This window comes from Schistocerca cancellata, chromosome 1 (assembly GCF_023864275.1).
Source record: "Schistocerca cancellata isolate TAMUIC-IGC-003103 chromosome 1, iqSchCanc2.1, whole genome shotgun sequence".
NCBI lineage: Eukaryota > Metazoa > Arthropoda > Insecta > Orthoptera > Acrididae > Schistocerca > Schistocerca cancellata.
In genome coordinates, this window is record NC_064626.1 from 816,623,167 (window position 1) to 816,640,175 (window position 17,009).

Here is a 17,009-nt window from a genome sequence, read left to right on the forward strand (position 1 = left end):
ATACCTCACCCAGAAATGCACCCTCTCGAAACCTGGACAGCAAGTTAGACCGCGATGCAGAGCCCCTCTCTTGAAGAGTCTGCCACTTGAGTTTGCTAAACATCTCCGTAACGCTATCACGCTTACCAAATAACCCTGTGACGAAACGCGCCGCTCTTCTTTGGATCTTCTCTATCTCCTCTGTCAACCCGACTTGGTACGGATCCCACAGTGATGAGCAATACTCAAGTATAGGCCGAACGAGTGTTTTGTAAGCCACCTCCTTTGTTGATGGACTACATTTTCTAAGGAGTCTCCCAATGAATCTCAACCTGGCACCCGCCTTACTAACAGTTAACTTTATATGATCATTCCACTTCAAATCGTTCCGTACGCATACTCCCAGATATTTTACAGAAGTAACTGCTACCAGTGTTTGTTCCGCTAGCATATAATCATACAATAAAGGATCCTTCTTTCTATGTATTCGCAATAGATTACATTTGTCTATGTTAAGGAAGTGCGGGTAAGCTACTGCAAACAGCATAGTGAACGCATTGTTGTGGCCAAGATAGACACGAAGCCCACGCCTACGTCAGTAGTACAAGTTTATATGCCCACTAGCTCTGCTGATGATGAAGAAATTGATGAAATGTATGATGAGATAAAAGAAATTATTCAGGTAGTGAAGGGAGACAAAAATTTAATAGTCATGAGTGACTGGAATTCGAGAGAAGGAAACGTAGTAGGTGAATATAGATTTGGGGAAAGAAATGAAAGAGGAAGCCGTCTGGTAGAATTTTGCACAGAGCATAACTCAATCATAGCTAACACTTGGTTCAAGAATCATAAAAGAAGATTGTACACATGGAAGAATCCTGGAAATACTAGAAGGTCTCAGATAGGTTATATAATGGTCAGACAGAGATTTAGGAACCAGGTATTAAATTGTAAGACATTTCCAGGGCCAGATGTGGACTCTGACCACAATCTATTGGTTATGAACTGTAGATTAAAACTGAAGAAACTGCAAAAAGGTAGGAATTTAAGGAGATGGGACCTGGATAAACTGAAAGAACCAGAGGTTGCAGAGAGTTTCAGGGAGAGCATAATGGAACAATTGACTGGAATGGGGGAAAGAAATACAGTAGAAGAAGAATGCGTAGCTTTGAGGGATGAAGTAGTGAAAGTAGCAGCGGACCAAGCAGGTAAAAAGACGAGGGCTAGTAGAAATCCTTGGATAACAGAAGAAATATTGAATTTGATTGATGAAAGGAGAAAATATAAAAATGCAGTAAATGAAGAAGGAAAAAAGGAATACAAACGTCTCAAAAATGAGATCGACAGGAAGTGCAAAATGGCTAAGGAGGCATGGCTAGAGGACAAATGTAAGGATGTATAGGCTTATCTCACTAGGGGTAAGATAGATACTGCCTACAGGAAAATTAAAGAGACCTTTGGAGAAAAGAGAACCACTTGTATGAATATCAAAAGCTCAGAAGGAAACCCAGTTCTAAGCAAAGAAGGGAAAGCAGAAAGGTGGAACAAGTATATAGAGGGTCTATACAAGGGCGACGTACTTAAGGGCAATATTCTGGAAATGGAAGAGAATGTAGATGAAGACGAAATGGGAGATACAATACTGCGTGAAGAGTTTGACAGAGCACTGAAAGACCTGAGTCGAAACAAGGCCCCGGGAGTAGACAACATTCCATTAGATCTACTGACGGCCTTGGGAGAGCCAGTCCTGACTAAACTCTACCATCTGGTGAGCAGGATGTATGAGACAGGCGAAATACCCTCAGACTTCAAGAAGAATATAATAATTCCAATCCCAAAGATAGCAGGTGTTGACAGATGTGAAAATTACCGAACTATCAGTTTAATAAGCCACAGCTGCAAAACACTAACGCGAATTCTTTACAGACGAATGGAAAAACTAGTAGAAGCCGACCTTGGGGAAGATCAGTTTGGATTCCGTAGAAATATTGGAACACGTGAGGCAATACTGACCTTACGACTTATCTTAGAAGAAAGATTAAGGAAAGACAAACCTACGTTTCTAGCATTTGTAGACATAGAGAAAGCTTTTGACAATGCTGACTGGAATACTCTCTTTCAGAATCTAAAGGTGGCAGGGGTAAAATACAGGGAGTGAAAGGCTATTTACAATTTGTACAGAAACCAGATGGCAGTTATAAGAGTCGATGGACATGAGAGGGAAGCAGCGGTTGGGAAGGGAGTGAGACAGGGTTGTAGCCTCTCCCCGATGTTGTTCAATCTGTATATTGAGCAAGCAGTAAAGGAAACAAAAGAAAAATTCGGAGTAGGTATTAAAACCCATGGAGAAGAAATAAAAACTTTGAGGTTCGCCGATGACATTGTAATTCTGTCAGAGACAGCAAAGGACTTGGAAGAGCAGTTGAACGGAATGGATAGTGTCTTGAAAGGAGGATATAAAATGAACATCAACAAAAGCAAAACGAGGTTAATGGAATGTAGTCGAATTAAGTCGGGTGATGCTGAGGGAATTAGATTAGGAAATGAGACCCTTAAAGTAGTAAAGGAGTTTTGCTATTTGGGGAGCAAAATAACTGATGATGGTCGAAGTAGAGAGGATATAAAATGTAGACTGGCAATGGCAAGGAAAGCGTTTCTGAAGAAGAGAAATGTGTTAATATCGAGTATAGATTTAAGTGTGAGGAAGTCGTGCTACTGAAGAATGCTGAAGATTAGATGGGTAGATCACATAACTAATGAGGAGGTATTGAATAGAATTGGGGAGAAGAGGAGTTTGTGGCACAACTTGACAAGAAGAAGGGACCGGTTGGTAGGACATCTTCTGAGGCATCAAGGGATCACAAATTTAGCATTGGAGGGCAGCGTGGAGGGTAAAAATCGTAGAGGGAGACCAAAAGATGAATACACTTAGCAGATTCAGAAGGATGTAGGTTGCACTAAGTACTGGGAGATGCAGAAGCTTGCACAGGATAGAGTAGCATGGAGAACTGCATCAAACCAGTCTCAGGACTGAAGACCACAACAACAACATCATGTTAAGGGTCAGTTGCCACTCCCTGCACCAAGTGCCTATCCCTGCAGATCTTCCTGCATTTCGCTGCGATTTTCTAATGCTGAACTTCTCTGTATACTACAGTATCATCCGCGAAAAGCCGCATGGAACTTCCGACACTATCTACTAGGTCATTTATATATATTGTGAAAAGCAATGGTCCCAAAACACTCCCCTGCGGTACGCCAGAGGTTACTTTAACGTCTGTAGACGTTTCTCCATTGAGAACAACATGCTGTGTTCTGTTTGCTAAAAACTATTCAATCCAGCCACGCAGCTGGTCTGATATTCCGTAGGCTCTTACTTTGTTTACCAGGCGACAGTGCAGAACTGTATCGAATGCCTTCCGGAAGTTAAGGAAAATGACATCTACCTGGGAGCCTGTATCTAATATTTTCTGGGTCTCATAAACAAATAAAGCGAGTTGGGTCTCACACGATCACTGTTTCCGAAATCCATGTTGATTCCTACAGAGTAGATTCTGGGTTTCCATAAATGAGATGATACGCGATCAAAAAACATGTTCTAAAATTCTACAACAGATCGATGTCAGAGATATAGGTCTATAGTTTTGCGCAACTGCTCGACGACCCTTTCTGAAAACTGGGACTACCTGTGCTCTTTTCCAATCATTTGGAACCTTCCGTTCCTCTAGAGACTTGCGGTACACGGCTGTTAGAAGGGGGGCAAGTTCTTTCGCGTACTCTGTGTAGAATCGATTTGGTATCCCGTTAGGTCCAGTGGACTTTCCTCTGTTGAGTGATTTCATTTGCTTTTCTATTCCTTGGACACTTATTTCGATGTCAGCCATTTTTTCGTTCGTGCGAGGATTTAGAGAAGGAACTGCAGTGCGGTGTTCCTCTGTGAAACAGCTTTGAAAAAAGGTGTTTAGTATTTCAGCTTTACGCGTGTCATCCTCTGTTTCAGTGCCATCATCATCCCAGAGTGTCTATATGCTGTTTCGATCCACTTCCTGATTTAACGTAAGACCAGAACTTCCTAGGATTTTCTGTCAAGTCGGTACATAGAATTTTACTTTAGAATTCACTAAACGCTTCACGCATAGCCCTCCTTACGCTAACTTTGACATCGTTTAGCTTCTGTTTGTCTGAGAGGTTTTGGCTGCGTTTAAACTTGTAGTGAAGCTTTCTTTGCTTTCGCAGTAGTTTCTTAACTTTGTTGTTGAACCACGGTGGGTTTTTCCCGTCCCTCACAGTTTTACTCGGCACGTACCTGTCTAAAACGCATTTTACGATTGCCTTGAACGTTTTCCATAAACACTGAACATTGTCAGTGTCGGAACAGAAATTTTCCTTTTCATCTGTTAGGTAGTCTGAAATCTGCCTCCTATTACTCTTGCTAAACAGATAAACCTTCCTCCCTTTTTTTATATTCTTATTTACTTCCATATGCAGGGATGCTGCAACGGCCTTATGATCACTGATTCCCTGTTCTGCGCTTACAGAGTCGAAACGTTCGGGTCTGTTTGTTATCAGCAGGTCCAAGAGTCGGTTCTCTGCTTAATTGCTCGAGGTAATTTTCGGATAGTGCACTCAGTATAATGTCACTCGATTATCTGTCCCTACCGCCCGTCCTAAACAACTGAGTGTCCCAGTCTGTATCTGGTAAATTTAAATCTCCACCTAAGGCTATAACATGCTGAGGAAATTTATGTGAAATGTATTCCAGATTTTCTCGCAGTTGTTCTGCCACTAATGCTGCTGAGTCGGGAGGTCGGTAAAAGGAGCCAATTATTAACCTAGCTCAGTTGTTGAGTATAACCTCCACCCATAATAATTCACAGGAAGTACACTTCTATTTCACTACAGGATAAACTACTATTAACAGCGACAAACACGCCACCACCGGTTGCGTGCAGTCTATCCTTTCTAAACACCGTCTGTGCCTTTGTAAAAGTTTCGGCAGAATTTATCTCTGGCTTCAACCAGCTTTCCGTACCTATAATGATTTCAGCTTCGGTGCTTTCTATCAGCGCTTGAAGTTCCGGTACTTTACCAACGCAGCTTCGACAGTTTACAATTACAATACCGATTGCTGCTTGGTCCCCGCATGTCCTGACTTTGCCCCGCACCCTTTGAGGCTTTTGCCCTTTTTGTACTTGCCCGAGGCCATCTAACCTAAAAAACCGCCCAGTCCACGCCACACAGCCCCTGCTACCCGTGTAGCCGACTGATGGGTGTAGTGGACTCCTGACCTATCCAGCGGAACCCGAAACCCCACCACCCTATGGCGCAAGTCGAGGAATCAGCAGCTCACACGGTCACAGAACCGTCTCAGCCTCTGATTCAGACCCTCCACTCGGCTCTGTATCAAAGGTCCGCAGTCAGTCCTGTTGACGATGCTGCAGATGGTGAGCTCTGCTTTCATCCCGCTAGCGAGACTGGCATTCTTCACCAAATCAGATAGCCGCCGGAAGCCAGAGAAGATTTCATCCGATCCATAGCGACACACATCGTTGGTGCCGACATGAGCAACCACCTGCAGATGGGTGCATCCTGTACCCTTCATGGCACCCGGAAGGACGCATTCATGCTCATCTTCATATGGCTAACGTATCCGGTTAAATTAATGTTTTAACCAACAGCATGTCGTCCGCTCCTGCACTCCACAAGAATATTTAAATATTTAGGGACACTTTATACTTTGTTATGATATTAAAAACTCGCTAATGTGGCTGCATTTATTTAGATATAAACATTAGTACGTTTTCCAACCGAAACAGTAATACTTTTACACACTTTGGGTACATGTTCGTTACACAAAGGGAAGAAAAATGTCGCTAATGAAAGTTGACGTTTCCAGGTGCAACCCAACAACTTCACATATGCAAGGATCCTTTTAACTCATTGTATCTTGGTTCCCACATTTGGTACTGTGTATCGTCTTCTTGCGGAGACAGAATCTGTGCAGGGCGGCCTATTGTCTAAGAAAGGTCACGTGTTGCTCGTGCGTCTAGTCCGGGAGGGCACATTGTAAGGGCCCTCATGTATCCGTATCAATGCGTCCAGGCCTTACCCCTGTCGATCTCATACCACTGGAGAACTTTTGCCTACTGTTTGTTCCACAAACCGCCAACCTGTTGTTTACAGACGAGCAAAGTTTGGAAGAGATGGGACAACAAACTTCCACAACCAACATCTATAGACCGATCGCAGTTCTCATGTTACAGTAGAGGCTAGATATTAGCATCAATTTAAGATTAATGTGTGGGCTGGGATTGTAGGTGACCGTCTCCCAGAACGTCTTACATCTTACAGGTGCTGCCTGCAGGGAATTATTCAGGACGGCCTCCAAGACCTACTAGAAGAAGTGCTCTCGCAGATAAGGGGAAACATGTGGTTTATGCGTAATGGAGCTCCAGCACATTTCAGTCTCCGTGCTCTAGATGCACTGTCTGTTATCTGTTATCTCCCACCACAGATGGATAACCTTTAGCCTTATTATCTCTGGGAACACTTTAAACAATTGGTCTATGCAGCAGACCACTGGGATCGTGAAACACTCACTGACGTGTTATGTAGCCTGCAAAAACCATTCTACACCGTCGAGGAAGATTTGAAATAGTACGATAGTGCATGATTCGACTAGCGGACTTGCGTTTACAGGCAAAACGATGGCATTTCAAGCATTTATTATGTTCTTATGTGTTGTGAGCTCCGATCACCTAAATTGTAAACTTTCATTAATAACCCGAAAGCTAATGATTTTCGGTGTGGTGTGCTGACCACATGCCCTCCATATCCGCATCCAGTGACGCCTATGGACTGAGGATGACACGGCGGCCGGTCGGTAACCATTGGGCCTTCATGGCCTGCTCGGGACAAGTTTACTTTTAGTTTTTAATTATTTTCTGACGTATTTTTATATGAACTCTTTTCCATATTTTGGTGTTATAGGACCTGTCCCCAAAGTTTGTAACGGTGTTTTTGGAACAACCTATATAAAGTGGTAATGAATATTCAAATATTACTATGCAGTGCAGAAGCGAACGACAGCTGTTGATGAAAAAATTCATGTAATCGAAAGCGCTAGCCATCTGAAGATGGCAATGAGAAAAGGCATTTTGAAACTATTTGTGACTGACTGAGTTGTCCATTAACCATCATTCGGAGCCGTGGAATTCCAGCGTGGATAAAACAACGTAATTAAGAATACGTTTTGCAAACGTATATCTTCGACCCGCTAACACCTAGAACTCGGTATCTGTCGCTCTGCAAGCTACGCTATGCATTTTAACTTAGCAAGTAAAGTCAAGCTGTCCTCAGTCCAAAGGTTGGTTTGAACAGCTCGGCGCTTTAAAAAGAAGAGTCATCTTGCTTCGCTCCGGCTTTTAAACTTCAGTTATAGAGGACTCATAGTTTAACGTGGAATCCTAACGATCATGCGGCTTGGTATCACATTACCAGAGGTGAAACAAGCGACACGCGAGAGAGAAAGAATCCAAGATTATCTGGAGATGAAATCCCGGACCTCTGGATTAATACACTCCTGGAAATGGAAAAAAGAACACATTGACACCGGTGTGTCAGACCCACCATACTTGCTCCAGACACTGCGAGAGGGCTGTACAAGCAATGATCACACGCACGGCACAGCGGACACACCAGGAACCGCGGTGTTGGCCGTCGAATGGCGATAGCTGCGCAGCATTTGTGCACCGCCGCCGTCAGTGTCAGCCAGTTTGCCGTGGCATACGGAGCTCCATCGCAGTCTTTAACACTGGTAGCATGCCGCGACAGCGTGGACGTGAACCGTATGTGCAGTTGACGGACTTTGAGCGAGGGCGTATAGTGGGCATGCGGGAGGCCGGGTGGACGTACCGCCGAATTGCTCAACACGTGGGGCGTGAGGTCTCCACAGTACATCGATGTTGTCGCCAGTGGTCGACGAAAGGTGCACGTGCCCGTCGACCTGGGACCGGACCGCAGCGACGCACGGATGCACGCCAAGACCGTAGGATCCTACGCAGTGCCGTAGGGGACCGCACCGCCACTTCCCAGCAAATTAGGGACACTGTTGCTCCTGGGGTATCGGCGAGGACCATTCGCAACCGTCTCCATGAAGCTGGGCTACGGTCCCGCACACCGTTAGGCCGTCTTCCGCTCACGCCCCAACATCGTGCAGCCCGCCTCCAGTGGTGTCGCGACAGGCGTGAATGGAGGGACGAATGGAGACGTGTCGTCTTCAGCGATGAGAGTCGCTTCTGCCTTGGTGCCAATGATGGTCGTATGCGTGTTTGGCGCCGTGCAGGTGAGCGCCACAATCAGGAAAGCATACGACCGAGGCACACAGGGCCAACACCCGGCATCATGGTGTGGGGAGCGATCTCCTACACTGGCCGTACACCACTGGTGATCGTCGAGGGGACACTGAATAGTGCACGGTACATCCAAACCGTCATCGAACCCATCGTTCTACCATTCCTAGACCGGCAAGGGAACTTGCTGTTCCAACAGGACAATGCACGTCCGCATGTATCCCGTGCCACCCAACGTGCTCTACAAGGTGTAAGTCAACTACCCTGGCCAGCAAGATCTCCGGATCTGTCCCCCATTGAGCATGTTTGGGAGTGGATGAAGCGTCGTCTCACGCGGTCTGCACGTCCAGCACGAACGCTGGTCCAACTGAGGCGCCAGGTGGAAATGGCATGACAAGCCGTTCCACAGGACTACATCCAGCATCTCTACGATCGTCTCCATGGGAGAATAGCAGCCTGCATTGCTGCGAAAGGTGGATATACACTGTACTAGTGCCGACATTGTGCATGCTCTGTTGCCTGTGTCTATGTGCCTGTGGTTCTGTCAGTGTGATCATGTGATGTATCTGACCCCAGGAATGTGTCAATAAAGTTTCCCCTTCCTGGGACAATGAATTCACGGTGTTCTTATTTCAATTTCCAGGAGTGTATATCTCGTATATACTGTATACATCTGAACTGTGATTACAACACCACCCAGAAAATGGCATCTTAGCTTTTGGGCAGCAGAAGTGCCACACGTAGTCATTTTCCACGTGGTGTTGTAGTCACAGGTTATTGCACGTATTGCTTTTCAGCGTGTCGCTGTGGCCATCATTCTGGATGTAGAGAAACGTATCAGATGGGTTTGTATAGTCTCAAAAGGGTGGAATCTGTTCTTGCTCGAGACGTCATAGATTTATGAAGAATTATCACCAGACCTTCAAAGGTTCTGTGTCCTGCAAATATCTGTGATAAATAAATAGGTGACGAAGCATTCCGCACTGAAAAGAATTACTGCTTGATACATAGAGTCTTACACGGCCTGACAAAAAAGATGAGGCACTCACATGAGGAGGAGGAGGAAACGAAATGAAACTTCACGGATTGACAAGACAGGTATGGGGATCTTGTTGGCCCGGGAGAACCTCAACATATCACAGACAGAGAGGCACGTGACATGTGTTGAACAATAGCACCACGATACTGTCGTGTGAGAGGTGAGACATGAGGACGCAGGATGTCGGTGATGGGCCGCTGTTTTATCAGTGTGCCCTCGACCACTACCAGCCGTGACCTGAAATCATACCCGATGGCTCCCAGCACCATAACCCAAGAAGTAGTACCGCCGCGCCTCTCCCAAACGTTGGAAGAATGGGACCACTCCCCAGGTCGCTGACGTACTCGGCGACAATGGTTATTCTGTGTAGTGCAAGAACCGTGAGGCCTCGCTGAAAACAGTATGACGCCATTCGTCAGCAGTCTGTGCTTTCCGGTCAAGGTACCAATTCTAACGGAACCGTTTGTGTCATGGTGTTATACAGCAGCCTACGCGTGGGGCAGTAATTCCGTAGTCCGGCTGCTGCTAGGCTCCGACAAACGTTGCAGGATGACAAAATGTCGGATGGGAGACGTAGATTTAAAGGAATTACGGTGTGCTTGTTGCTCGGTAGGGCGATCCTCACTTGTGTTGGTCAGACTTGGTCGACGGGAAACTTGACGACGAGTATGCTTGCCCTCACGTACCCACGCACTCCAACATCGGATCTCTGCCGCATCCGAATGCCCTACAAATCTGTACTGCGCGGTTCTAACAGCTGGTCAAGTAGAGACCTAGAATGAAGCTCCTTTCAAATTCTCTCAGGTTGCTTGGTTGGTTGATTCGGGGAAGGGAACCAAACAGCGAGGTCATCTGTCCCATCGGATCAGGGAAGGAAGTCAGCCGCACCTTTTCAGAGGAATTATCCCTGCATTTTCCTGATGTGGTATAGGGAAATCACGGGAAACCTAAATCAGGATGGCCGGACTCGGTTTTGAACGGTTGTCCTCCCGAATGCGAGTCCAATGTGGTAACCACCACGCCTCCTCGCTCGGTTTCTGTCAGGTGCTGACAACGCTTTCTCACACTACTACGTGTCATATGGGCGTCCTTCAAAAAAATGGTTAAAATGGCTCTAAGCACTATGGGACTTCAGTTCCTTAGACTTAGAACTACTTAAACCTAACCAACCTAGGGACATCATACACATCCATGCCCGAGGCAGGATTCTACCAGCGACCGTAGCAGCAGTGCGGTACCTGACTGAAGCGCCTAGAACCGCTCGGCCACAACGGTCGGCGCGCGTCCTTCACTATGAGCACTAAACAGCTGATGATTTTCAGGCCCCTTATATATCCTACTAACATTAGTAACAAGGCTAAATACGAACACCACTAATGTATTCTGATAGCTGTTTTCATTATCACTCAGAATTGCAACTCTAATTGCGTGTATGTGTAAGAAGTTACATTGACATCGGACCCAGTCTTCTGGGTGTTTCACTTTTTTCTTCATATGGTGTATAATTACTTTGCTTTAATAAAATCTTTCAAGTGCTTTCAAAAAACATCCACTGAATTCAGTCGACATCACATAGTGTATCTACGTTCGTATGATGTGGCTCGTTAGTTCAGTGGCTAACAGCCATACTACACTCCTGGAAATTGAAATAAGAACACCGTGAATTCATTGTCCCAGGAAGGGGAAACTTTATTGACACATTCCTGGGGTCAGATACATCACATGATCACACTGACAGAACCGCAGGCACATAGACACAGGCAACAGAGCATGCACAATGTCGGCACTAGTACAGTGTATATCCACCTTTCGCAGCAATGCAGGCTGCTATTCTCCCATGGAGAGGATCGTAGAGATGCTGGATGTAGTCCTGTGGAACGGCTTGTCATGCCAGGTCGACGGGCACGTGCACCTTCCGCCGACCACTGGCGACAAAATCGATGTACTGTGGAGACCTCACGCCCCACGTGTTAAGCAATTCGGCGGTACGTCCACCCGGCCTCCCGCATGCCCACTATACGCCCTCGCTCAAAGTCCGTCAACTGCACATACGGTTCACATCCACGCTGTCGCGGCATGCTACCAGTGTTAAAGACTGCGATGGAGCTCCGTATGCCACGGCAAACTGGCTGACACTGACGGCGGCGGTGCACAAATGCTGCGCAGCTATCGCCATTCGACGGCCAACACCGCGGTTCCTGGTGTGTCCGCTGTGCCGTGCGTGTGATCATTGCTTGTACAGCCCTCTCGCAGTGTCCGGAGCAAGTATGGTGGGTCTGACACACCGGTGTCAATGTGTTCTTTTTTCCATTTCCAGGAGTGTATCTAAAGATGTGGCTGGAAGTCATGAAATAGATAATGCAGTAAACAAATTAAAGACCGTTCTTACAAACAGAGTCTACTTTATTTGGAATTTCAGCACCCCTTCTTTTATTAATCCATTTTACACGTATCGGCATTAGCCGTCAGAAGACTCTGTGTATAAAAAATGGATACATATTTTATAGAAATGTTTGGAAGCAATTAAGGCTAGCATATAGCACACAGAAGGTATATCAAATAATTACAGCATTAATTAATAATTTTCGTAGAGAAATTTCACGACTGTAATAGAGAAGTCATCCGATGATACGGGTCGTGCAGTACTGAATGATTTAAGAAAAGTTAGATCAATATTCGAAATTCAAGAGTTTATTTGGCGTAATTTTAATTCTAGTTAAGTAATTGATTTTAGAGTGAATTAACAATAAATCACAACAGGTAGTTGTAGGAAACCATAGAAAATAGTAATACCAAACATTGGTCTATATCAAGAAACTGAATTATGCCCAATTCCAGAAAAGGATTAGATTTCAACAGTTAAGTATAATTGATTAGAATATTTAGTGAGAACTACTAAAGTTAGGGACAAACAGTCATCATCAGTGGAAACAGCAGGGAAAATTCCCTTGAAATGAGTGGGTAACATGTGAAAAGGCCAATTTAATGAATGACTGCTGAAGTCGAACACTAAATGCTAACACTGCGTCGGAGGTATCAGTGGATGCAGCCTTGAAACCTGAAACACTACGGTGGCAATAGCTTTAACTCTCGCAGTATGAAATGAAATGATCGTATAGCATTGTTGGCCGGGATGTTCCAGTGCAAGTCTTATTTCATTCGGCGTCACATTGGGCGACTTTCGGCCGATGATGAGGATGAAATCATGTCGAGGACAACACAACACTCAGACCACGGGCGGAGAAAATCTCCGACCCGGCTGGTAATCGAACCCGGGCCCAGTGCATGGGAAGCAAGCACGTTACCACCCAGCTAAGCAGACGGACACTCTCGCAGTATCAGGGAGGGAGTACTTTATGTTCACCTTTTGGAAGTATTGTGATCTAGTCTGGTTAATTATATTTTAAAATTTCGAAAAAATGCTTTTGTTTTTAATGAAGTCTTCTACCAGATCCCATAAATGTTTTAAATTTTTTAGGCAAACTTAGCCTGTATGTTTCATTGAATTTTCTTATGTTGAGAAATTAGAAGGAGCTATCTGCTTTACGTGGTAATATTTCAATAGCCGAGATCACATACGTTGTAACAAAAAAATTTTGTGGCCAGAATATGACAGCTATATCAATAATTTTTTGAAGCGTTTCATTTTGTTTTTATTCGAAAGTCAGTGGTTAAGCAAATGTTAAAAATTATTGTAATAAAACAATCATAACCTCCTGAAGATGTTTGTTTATTTATTTACTGGTAAACGGTTTCGACCACTGTTCTGGTCATCATCAGACCTCTTACTCCATGTTGCTGAAATTGATGAGGAGCAGCCACCACTCTAGGAGGCATATAACCAATGCTTCCTACAGTGGTGCCTTCTCCTCTCCAGTTTTAGCAAAACTCCCATGGAGTAAGCGGTCTGATGATGACCAGAACAGTGGTCGAAACCGGTCACCAGCACATAAATAAACATCTTCATGCGGTCGAAACTTTTTCATTATTAAAAAATTTAACAGCAATATCTGTCAAAAGCGATTGCCAAAAATAAAGACGAACTTATGAGAACTTGGCTATTGAAAGTTGTTAACCAAAATTTATATCTCAGTTATACCAAGGCGTGCTAAAAAGTAATGCCTTCGAATTTGTTATGCGAAATCTCTTCAAGCTGTTTAAATAAAACTTAAATAAAACAGATGTTATTAACATTCTACATCTTTATTCTTCACGTCTACATATTTGCAGCCCTCTACCGCTAGAGGACTCCGAATTGTAGCGTATAACATGGCGATGTGTAACGCAAGTAGCTACAGTATGTCGGTGCGTGAGAAACAGCTTGCTATAATCGAGTTTCGAATTGGAAGAGTTCGTCCACATATGGAACACCCTTTCCATCAGCATGGCACTACCAAACCACACATGAACCCTGCGACATCTAGAACAACCCGGCGCCTTGGATTCACTGTCATCGCTCATCCTCCATAGAGTCCCGACTTGGCCCCACTCGAATTTCATCTGTTTGCAAAACTTAAAGAACACCTTCGAGGGCTTCACTTTGATAGCGATGAAGCGGCTGCAGCGGAGGTGACTCTGTGGCTCTGTCAACAAAGTCAGACATTCTACAGTGGCGGTATCCACAAACTCGTCTCTCGTTGGGAGAAATGTGTCCGTCGCCAGGGTGACTGTGTTGAAAAACCCATTTTGTAGTCTTGAAGAAAAAAGTTGTAGATTGTTAATAAAGTTTGTTTTATTTAAAAAGCCTTAAGAGTTTTTGCATAAAAATTCGGAAGCATTACTCTTCACCACTCCTCGTAGATATTACTTTTCAGAATAAATGTCATATTCAATACCTTCTCGTCCAGGCCCCTACTTCTACGTCAGTATCACTCTAAAAAGTGAAAGTCAACAATAATCAACGAAATTAGTGTCTTTAAAATTTTTTGTTGTCGTCGCCAAGGTCCCTTCCTCTCTCCCTCTCGACAGAACACTTTGCTGAAAGTTCATTGGTATTCCTAAAAGTGTGCTAAAGGATATATTGAAGTTCTGGACATCGGTATCTGTTTAAAAAGCCTTTCGTTATTGTACGTCAACAACACAGGCCTAATGTAGATTATAAGAGGTAATTTTCGTCTTCATTTTCCTGTGTTTGGGCTGTAGAAGTAGGTGATTTGGAGGCACAGTGATGTCCTTAGGTTAGTGTTAAGTCCCATAGTGCTCAGAGCCATTTGGAGGCACAGTGGGCCACAGTTACTTAGGTACTGAGGCCGCAAAGTGAGGGACAGTGTGTGCACCAGTATACTGTACGTGCTTGAGCATTGTAATGGAAAATGATGGTCAGGTCCTGCAGGAAGTGTCATTACTTCTGTCTCCATGCCGTTCATTTTTGGAACACAACCTACGACCAACTTAGAGACAGAAGTGATGACACTTTCTGCAGGACAATGCTCAAGCACGTACAGTGCAAGCTGTAACTGATTTGTTTGACAGATATGGCTGCTAAGTGCTATACCACCAACTGCACCCCCCCCCCCCCTGACTTAAGCCCTCGTGAGTTCAACTCGATTTCTAAACTAAAGGAAACACTTCACGGCATTCCCTTCAGAACTGCTACAAATTCGGCGGGCAATAGACCGCGCCGCTCGAACTGTCAACACAGCTGGTACTGCTAAGAGTATCCTACGACTTCCACATCGCTGGAAACGGGTTATACGCAATGCTGGTGACTACTTTGAAAGGTCAGTAAAACTTTAAAACAGGTATTTATTTTGTACGAGCTGTAAATAAATATTTGCCACTATTAAAGTTCCAACCCTCGTAAAATGGGACGCAATGTTCTGAGAGAACTTCCTTTCAGCTCTAACGATTTCGCTTCTCTCAGAACATTGTGTCACATTCTATCTGCTACGGAGTTTTGAATCCATTCACAGAATGGGTTAGATAATCGATAGTCTCGAATTTTGTTCAGACCGGATCTGTATCAAATGCATTCCTACATCAACCTGAGATTCTTTATCTACGGACATCTAGATTTCACTGACAAACAAAGCGGTCTATGTTCACAAGATTCCAGTTTGCAGGTCATAATAGTGAACATAAAACGAGTCCCACAATTTCCCTACAGACCGATACGACGATTTCTACCTGGGTTTACACATACCTGTCGAAAGAATCAAAATGACTCGAGCTTTTTCCCCCTCGCCTTTATCTCTGCGTTGCTCCATTGACCTACGATGAACTGCCCCTAGAAAGGAAGAAGGTTCTTTACCATAATCTTCTTCGTAATGTTGTGTACCACCAACATAGATACGTGAGTAGAATTCTAGTAGAAAAGCACAAAGCGTACTCATTAGTTTTGAAGCTTCGTATTACGAGGCCATGCTGAAAAGTAATGCCTCCGAAATTTTTTATTCTGTTCTCAACGTCGATTGAGGTATTACAAGTCATGCATATTATCGGTCGACGTTTCCGTTTCGCTGACGCAAGGTGCAACACTCTGCCGCTAGAGGACTCCTAACTGTAGCCGGCCGGTGTGTAACGTTAGCATGTCGGTGCGTGAGGAATAGCGCGCTGTAATCGAGTATCGAAGTGGAAGAGTTCGTCCGCACATGGGGCACCCTCTCGTTCAACTTGACAGTTCCATACCACACACGAGCCCTGCGACATCTGCAACAATCCGACGCCTTGGGTTCACTGTCATCCATCACCCTCCATACAGTCTCGACTTCGTCCCCATCCGATTTTCATCTGTTTCCAAAAATTAAGAAACATATTCGATCACTTCATTTTCATAGTGATGAAGCGGTTCAAGGAGAGGTGATTTTGTGGCTGTGCCAACCAAGTCAAACATTCTGTAGGGACGGAATCAACAAACCGGTCTCTCATTGGCAAAAAAGTGTTTGTCGCCCGGGTGGCCATGTTGAGAAATGAACATGTAGAGATGAATCGATGTTAAGTGTTAATAACATTTGTTTTATTTAAATGGCTTTACGAGTTCCCATATTAAACATTCGGTGGCATTACTTTTCACTACGCCTTCGTACATCGAAATTTTCAATGGATGCTGTAATAACACTGAAAGTAAAAGAAATGAGTTAGGTCTATGTAAACTAATTGGGTGACTATGGGGATGACCATTCTGAGGACTGGAAGCTGAGGAAGGTGCCTGTACTATTTCCAGGTCGTAATGAACCAGAGCTTGCCTGGTCTGCAAATGAAAACAACTGCGGGTAGGTTGCCCATCATCGTCTGCCAGTTACATTATCTCCTAGCAATTCATCGTAATTCAGGAACGGTGTGTTTTGATCTTCAATTTATTCATACTGTTCGGGTTCCAAAGGACAGAAGTATAAAACTCAGGACGTGAAGGAAACACGTCCTTCTTATAGAATGTATGCCAGTGTACAACAAAAGTTAAAATTTGGAAATTATCAAAAGGAGACAAGGCAAGAAAACATGGAAAATGAGTTGTTACAGTTCGGCTGCATACAGAGTATCAATAATCAAAGACCTAGTTTCAAAACGCTGTAGATAGATAACGACTGCTCAGAAAGACCTCAGATTTGAACAGCATATTACTGAAGCACGGGGAAACATCACGGAACAAAGAAAATTAATGAAAATTTCACCAATAGATGGCGCTCTTAGCGTCAGAATAC